Source organism: Acomys minous, assembly GCF_964271855.1.
Source record: "Acomys minous genome assembly, chromosome: 18".
NCBI classification, from domain to species: Eukaryota; Metazoa; Chordata; class Mammalia; order Rodentia; family Muridae; genus Acomys; species Acomys minous.
The window spans coordinates 37,931,241-37,938,746 of record NC_140501.1 but is presented as its reverse complement, the minus strand read 5'-3'; the positions used below and the strand labels follow the sequence as shown (position 1 = coordinate 37,938,746).

At 39.0% G+C, this 7,506-nt stretch overlaps 1 pseudogene across 1 annotated transcript; it reads right to left on the bottom strand.

Annotated features, from left to right (window-relative positions):
- Nucleotides 1-2,568: 2,568 nt before the first annotated feature.
- Nucleotides 2,569-7,202, bottom strand: LOC311589593 (E3 ubiquitin-protein ligase RNF4-like; annotated as a pseudogene). The gene is made up of 2 exons: nucleotides 7,156-7,202; nucleotides 2,569-3,099 (listed from the first exon to the last, which is right to left on the bottom strand). The product of its transcript is annotated as an E3 ubiquitin-protein ligase RNF4-like (transcript).
- Between the last annotated feature and the right edge of the window lie 304 nt (nucleotides 7,203-7,506).

The following is a 7,506-nucleotide window of genomic DNA, read 5'->3' as shown; positions in this document are numbered from 1 at the left end:
TGAATATATTCAGATTTTCTTTGGCTCACAAAGATGGCCTTACTAAAGAGAATTGGTGTAGCAGAACTATGTTCTACAACAGCATAAGAAAGTATCATAATTTTGGGAACTGTATCATAACTTCAGGAGACTGGAATATTGTATGGGAATTTTCTTTAAAGCCTCATCTTCTTACCCTGTAAAGTTTGAGATAATTCAATTTTTGCCTTTAATGTGAGAAGTAATCTTATACTATATGCTTTAAATTATTCTTTGTGGTGTTTTGTAAAATCAGAAAACACATTGATAACTTCTTAAATAAAACCTATAATGGGAACAAGGAGATCCAAGGCTGGCAAGAAGCATTTATGATATGAACCTCAAATTGTCCTCAGTGGCACATATTTTAAAAGTTTGACCCCATAGATGTGAAAATACCTTTCAGGTTGTGGAGCCGTTTCAACCTTAAGACCTCGATGATAGCAAGCCTCTGGAGGTTGTTCCAGTTTCTCACCTGGGTCATCTACCACAATAGAATAACCTAGACCATATATATTTTTCTTGGTTCAAATTGTTATATTTCCATCTTTAATACTAGCAGAGGAGTCCAAAACAGAATTGAAACCCATGAACACAGTATAAACGTAACATAGAAGGAGTTAATATATATTATTAAGGGGAAAATATATGTATATATGTGTGTGTATATATGTGTGTGTATATACATATGAAAAGGGAAATGGGTTGTTTTCTATATCAATCTTTTCCTACTGATGCAGTTTCTGATTAGTAGAACTAAATACACCCTTTCCTCAATTTAATTTAGGAGGAAGTAAGAGAACTTTAAGACCAATTTCATTAACTGTCTTTAAGAAGAAAAAAAATTTTAAGTGGGTGCCACTATATTTACAGGTCAGCTGGCTGCATGGCTGCCTTGTCTCCTGGAAGTCTGGCTGTCATTAGAACTAAGAAGAGGAAGTCCATGAGGCCTACAAGGAACTCAATGGCTATTATACTCAAGGGGAGGGCATACACCACACATCACAATGATGCCAGCTAATGCTCCTACCCTCTGAGTCCACATTAAAAAATAATATTCTTATTCAAACAAACTGGAAGCCAAACACATAAAAAATCAAAATATACATATTTTCTTTTCACTTAGAGGAGGGACATCCTTTCAGCTCCATTTAAAGTGAATTCTGTGCTGAGTCCCTGTTCTTTCAGAACAGTAAACTGACAGTTGTTGCTAGCAATGCTTCAGTGGTCCTTCTCCTACCTCAAACATGTTACACACACACACACACACACACACACACACACACACACACACACACGCAATGGCTTGGCTTGATGCCCTCTTAGGAAGTACTGTGGAGGCCTATCCTCTTTAAGCCACCCTGTGCCTAGTGTCCCAAGGGGCAATTTACCACCTCACTAGCTCAAGAGCACCTGAGGCCCTCACACGTATGAAGTGGAGCAGAGATTGTTATGTGGTCCCCTGGGGAGCAATTGTCACCGTGCTTTTATGACCAAAACCTATGGAGCAGTCACAGTCAAAAGCCCAGAGGACCAGAGCTCAACTGGCCAGAAGAGCAGCATTGGAAATACCTATCTACTCAAGAGGTGTAGCAAAGCCAGGGCTGTGACAGGTTGAGTAAGGCAACACCTTCGAAAAATGGGGAAACAGTGACTTAGGTAAAAGCATGGAAGTGAACAGCAGATAAGGCCTCTGTTACTGCTACCATCTCATGGTATCTATGCTTTGTCAGACATTAGGTAGTGGGAACTAAAAAACTGAGGGTTGGAGGTCACTGTGGACAATATAGGACAGATCATAGCAGAAATGAGAGGACGTGCAAACACTTGCTTGTTCTATTAGCCTTTAATGTTCTGTGCCAAACAAAGAACTTTGGAGCATGGGTAGGGTATCCGAGAACAGGTGATGATCAGAGGTAGGGTGGGGTAGACACTGATCCCATAGGCAACACTGGGCTGAGGACACTAGCAGTGGTTCATTTTTTGGATTGCGGAAGAGCAGGTTCTCATTATTATTAGGAAATAAAGTTGCCCTGCAGAGAGTCTCTTGATTTGCAGGTAGCATCACAGGTCACCTCTGCTCTCAAGGGAAGGAAAAATGAAAGTCCACCAAATGGGCTTTTGAGGGCAGAATCTGTACTGGGATCCTTGGGCTGGGTGGCTATCTGGCCAAATCACTATGTGGCAGGCAGAAGAGCTATCCAGAAAATTCCTTGGGAAGATTCTGCACCCAGAAGAGCTGGGGCAAACTTTTTCAACAGAGAAACATCTTGGCTAACATGTAAGCTCCATAAAGAGGCTAGAGCTGCCATGTTCAACTCCAGTGTATGCCTTACTCCTTTTCTCCTACTCTGGACTCAGACCTCCCATAGGGGCAGAGATGCTGAGCTGACCTCGGAGGATCCTTGGATCTTGCTCCATAGCATCAAACCATAAGTAACAAAAGAGAAGTTTATATTAAATATTTATTTTTTAATATCTTTTTGAGCTTAGGAAACTTGTAGCAGACGCCATGCAGAAAAGCCAGCCTGGTTGCTGTCCATTGGTCTATCCTGAGCAGTTCTGCACATTTCATATATAAATGGGGTAGTACTGTTTATGGCTCATCGTTTTTTCTACAAGTTGGGCAAGTGTTAGCATTCTAAAGGGAATCATGGTGGTGCTGGCTACAGAAGACATGGCCACATAGAAACATTAGATGCCCACTGCGCACAATCTCAGAGTATCCATCCATGCAGATCAGGCAATTGACCTTACTAGAGGGCTCCTTCACTCTTGGTGCTTTCAGGAGTATGGGTAATCACATACACGTAGTTTTCCCTAGACTGACTGTTCCTCATCATCATGCTCACCTTAGAGCTGTCAGTATGGTCTTGATGCAGCCTCCTCCCATTTCTCCTTGGCCGTCTCTTTCCTTCAATAATCACAACAGAGTCATTGTGAGTCAAGTCCACAACCACAGGCTCTAGCTTTAAAGATTCACAGGTGAGGTCCATACTTTCGTCTCTGTCAGATTCCACAAGTTCTGTGGGTTCTGCTTCCAAGGAAATCTCAGGTTGAAGTTGTTTCCTGAGATCACTTCTGGGTTTGCGAGGAACTTACTGTTCCACCACACTGCTTTTTTTGAGAATTTTTTTGTACTCAGTGTGCCCTATAGCTTCAATCCATAGAAAAGGAAGTGATGTACAGAGGTGTACGGAGAGGTAGAATGTTCTCAGTCTCTCGTGCCCACTGAATACTCATCCTGTGGTTTATAATTTGGAGCCAACTACGTGTCTGGCATTTACACATTTGGGAGCTGGTCTTATCAGCCAGACACCTCAACCAACATGCTCTATCAAGGACATAACTATTTCACCAGCCGCAGAGGAGGCTCACTTAAGCAAGACTACCGGACCACATATTCTTGATGTTATAACATTGTATCATGCTCTCCCCCCCTACTATGATGAATAGAAACTCTCTAAAACTATGGACCAAAACATTTCTCCTTTAAGTTCATTTTGTCAGGATACAAAAAAAAAAAAAAAGTAACTAATTAATGAGATGTTATTTAATGAGCAAAGATAAAAGTGGTCACTTTAATTGGTAATGCAGTCAGAGAATATGAGGAATCTGATTTATAGAGAAGTGTGGAATTGGCTAGAGGATGTTGGACTATGTAACAGCCTGACTGGCATTCAAATTACATGATCTGTTCAGGTAAGGAAACCCAATTTTAACTTTAGAAATCAAAACAGGAATCACTGGGGCAAAAAGCCCTCTGAAAATGAGCCAGTTTTTTTACCCATAAAATAATAAAATAATAATAATAAAATAATAAAAAAATAAAATGGTCATGTTTTGTTTCTGTGATGAAGACAGTTGCATTTCTGGATATTTACAGTCTGTCTTCCTCGAATACTCCCAGAAGAACTACAGCACATGATTCAAGGTGGCTGTGGACCACTTAGGTAGAAGTATTAAGGCAATGGGAGGATTTTGGATACTGAATCTGATGTGACTGGTGAGCTTCTTCAGCTTCAGTATGTTACTGTGAGTGCTTTAAAAAGCCTCAAGTAAGTCAAAGCATCAACAATATGTGTGCCCATATCTCAATAGTGCTAATAACTTTATAAGCATCCACTAGTTATTATCACACATTTAAACTAAAATAAATATATTACCTTCCTAATCTTTGTATTTAGAGCTAGTGTGAAAGTAAAGTGTAATCCAATAGAACTAATGTTCTATACCTTCTAACAAAAAGTTCTGATAGACTTCTAGAAAGACTATGGAGATTAAGAAACTGGAAAATGAAAAGTGGGCTCCCAGACATCTCGATTCAACTAGCCTATTCAGCTCTCATAGAAAAGAGATGGGTCTAAGAAAATGGCAAAGCAAATTGTAATTATAATTCCAGATGTTGATATTGCTTGAGAAAATTAGTACAGTTTTGAATGTTGCTATTGGACTCATTAATTTCAATGCGTTTTTAAAATAATTCACGGGAAGCAATGTGTTCCCAAACAAGAAACTATCACCACACCCTCATTATCAGTGATCATTTGAATGAGAATGTTGTTCATAGCCTCAGGCAGTTGAACACTTGATTCTCAATGGTAGCACTGCTTAGAGATCCTTCAGAGGTGTGGCCTTTCTGCAGAAAGCAACTTAATTGGGGTCAGCTTTGTACTTTCATGGCCTGCTGCTATACTCAGTTTTGTTTCTCTGCTTACCACTTGCTGGACAAGATATAAGCCCTAAATTTGCTGTTTTAGCCACCATGCTGGCCACTGCAATGCTTCTTCACCATGATGGTAAGGGACACTTGTTCCTCGGCAACCATAAGCCCAAATAAACCTTCCCTTCTTTGGTCATGATGTTTTATAACACCAAGAGAAAAGTAACTAACGTAGTCCGTTACTCCACAAGAATATCAACTCTCATGATCTGTCAAAAATCTGGTCACAAAGACCTTGTTTCCTTTCCTTTACACAAGACATAACTATAAATTGATATTGTCTTATTGATCATACACACATATATATGTATATACATATTATGTTTCATGTGCTCCTATGTAGTTCAAGAGATTACCACAAATACAGGTTGATAAGATGTGTTGCTCATATTTCTTCATTTGCCACCTCATCACTGGCATGTGAGCTGATGGTATTTATGAACATATCCAAGTTAATGTTAGCTATTTCTGTCTTTTTAGGAAGAGATACAAAAATAGACAACTATTTGAAGTACCACTTTTTTTTTTCTTGAAATGAGTTCAATAAGTAAAATATACATGTGTTTTGACTTTGAAAATTCCGGTTAGTGACAGCCAACATTTTGTGCAGCTCTACAGTTTACCAATCTTGAACAACATAATAAAGCCTATTTAAAGTCAAGGATTAAAACTATTTGAAGTACAGCGGATCATTAATTTCTTGGATGGATTTTTAATCTTTATTATTTCAACATGTGCTGATATTATATGCACATATATATATAATCATACACATGCAAATATGCATATATTCACACATGTACATACATAAAGAAAATATATTCTTATACAATCGCTGATGTATCTTACATCACTATGGTAATATTTGGCATAGAATCCCTCCTCACAATAAAAGCAGTTTAGATGGATCTCACAATTTCTACCCATTCAGATATTAAGATTGCAAGCCTATTGCAATCCCCATATATGCCACTGGACTATGCTATAAATAGTCTTGGGGAGAATACATATAAACTATGTAATCTTTTCCTGTCATTTTCACTGTTTGCCCAGAAAATATGCTTTATGGCTTTTTAAAATCATACAAATTATTACCCTACCTGAGATAAATTTGCTTTCTACTTCAAAAGCATACTTCTACTAATGCCATCCACAGCTTCTATATTTATCCTGAACCTTGTATTTTTTCTGTTAATGTGGACTCCTGTATTCTTCACTCTACCTAAAGCCTCTACACACGTATAAGACTGTGACTTATATGGCTGTAGTGGTAAAGTTTTGTGAAAATATCTAATGACCACACAGTGAAAAATGTAATATATATTGCAATCACTTAAGGTTTTAACTTGCTAACCTGTGTGATCAGTCTGTTCAAGTTTCGCTTTCCTTTAAGGGATCAATGTAACACCCTACCTTACTTCCCATGTTCCCATGTGTTCCCATGTAATCACCTTCTACAGTTTAAGCTAATGCACACCTTTAAGTAAGAGTTATGTACTCTAGCATGCTCTGCACCATACTAATGCATGTGCATGTTATGATAGCTATTTGCTGGAAGCTGCCTACAGGTTTCAATCTTACGCAACAAATATTCATAATAAATGTTTAAGACAATGTGCTAATATAGTTTGAGAAAGTGTGTTTAAGTGTAGTTTTCTTTTCTGGGAGCTTTTGAGTCAGTTTGGAATAGCAAGGCAATGAAATTATCTATTGTAGCACTCTACTGCAGTCTTCTATAGAGTATTCCCATCATGCCTTGTGCTTAGTTCCTGTGCTGCTCAACAAATACTAATAAAGGACCTCATTTGGGGAAAGATAGGAGATACACAGGGAGAAATGGAAAATTCAAAGTTGTGCTCACTTTTGGACGAATTATTTCCAGAGGAAGTACAGGATTTAATCTCTTTATACCACACCAGCATAATCAGGCACTTTGGAGGTTATCCTTAATGTATTTAAGTGACACATGTGAGGAATATTTCATTTTTGCCTTTCTTTCCTAGATCATTTTCTGTGGCATGAGGACATCAGACACACTGATGTAGTTACAAATTGAAATTTTCTTAGAAGCTTCTCTTTAAAACAAACTAAGACCACTAGAAAAAAAAACACCCACACCCAATGAAAATTCAGTTGATATTTCTACCGAACATCTTCAGCACCTAAGATTTAAGGATCCTTCCAGAAAGAGTGGAAAGACTGCAAGAGCCGGAGGACTGGGGAGCTTGCCATGAAATTCTGTCTCTGGGAGGTGGTTTCAATGACAGTGGCTTTCTTATGTGAATAGGTTTGCATGCTTTGGCCCCAGTTGCTGAAGGTTTTGCAGAGTGTTAGGAGCTGTGGTCTTGTTGGAGATAACTTTTGAGGTCCCCAAAGACCTTGCCAGGCTCAGTGCTCCCTCTCCCTCTGCATACTGGCTGTAGAGCAAGATGTAGCTCTCAGCGACTTCAGCACCATGCATACCCGCGTGCAACAGTGCTCCTGGACATGAGGAGGAGACTAAGCTGAAAGTGTAATCAATCCCCCCACTTCAATACTATTTAAAATAAGAGTGCCTTGGTGATGGTGCCTGTTCACAGCAATAGAACAGTAAGACAATATCAGAAGCTGAATTACTGAATTTTCACCAAGTTCAGTGACCAAGGACTACAAAGTGAATACTCCAAAGCAGATCCGTTTCCCTTTGTAGACTGGGCTGCCCTTGAAGTCACAGAAACCTGTCTGCTTCTGCCTAGTCAATTTTTGGGTTACAGGTGTTTTCTACC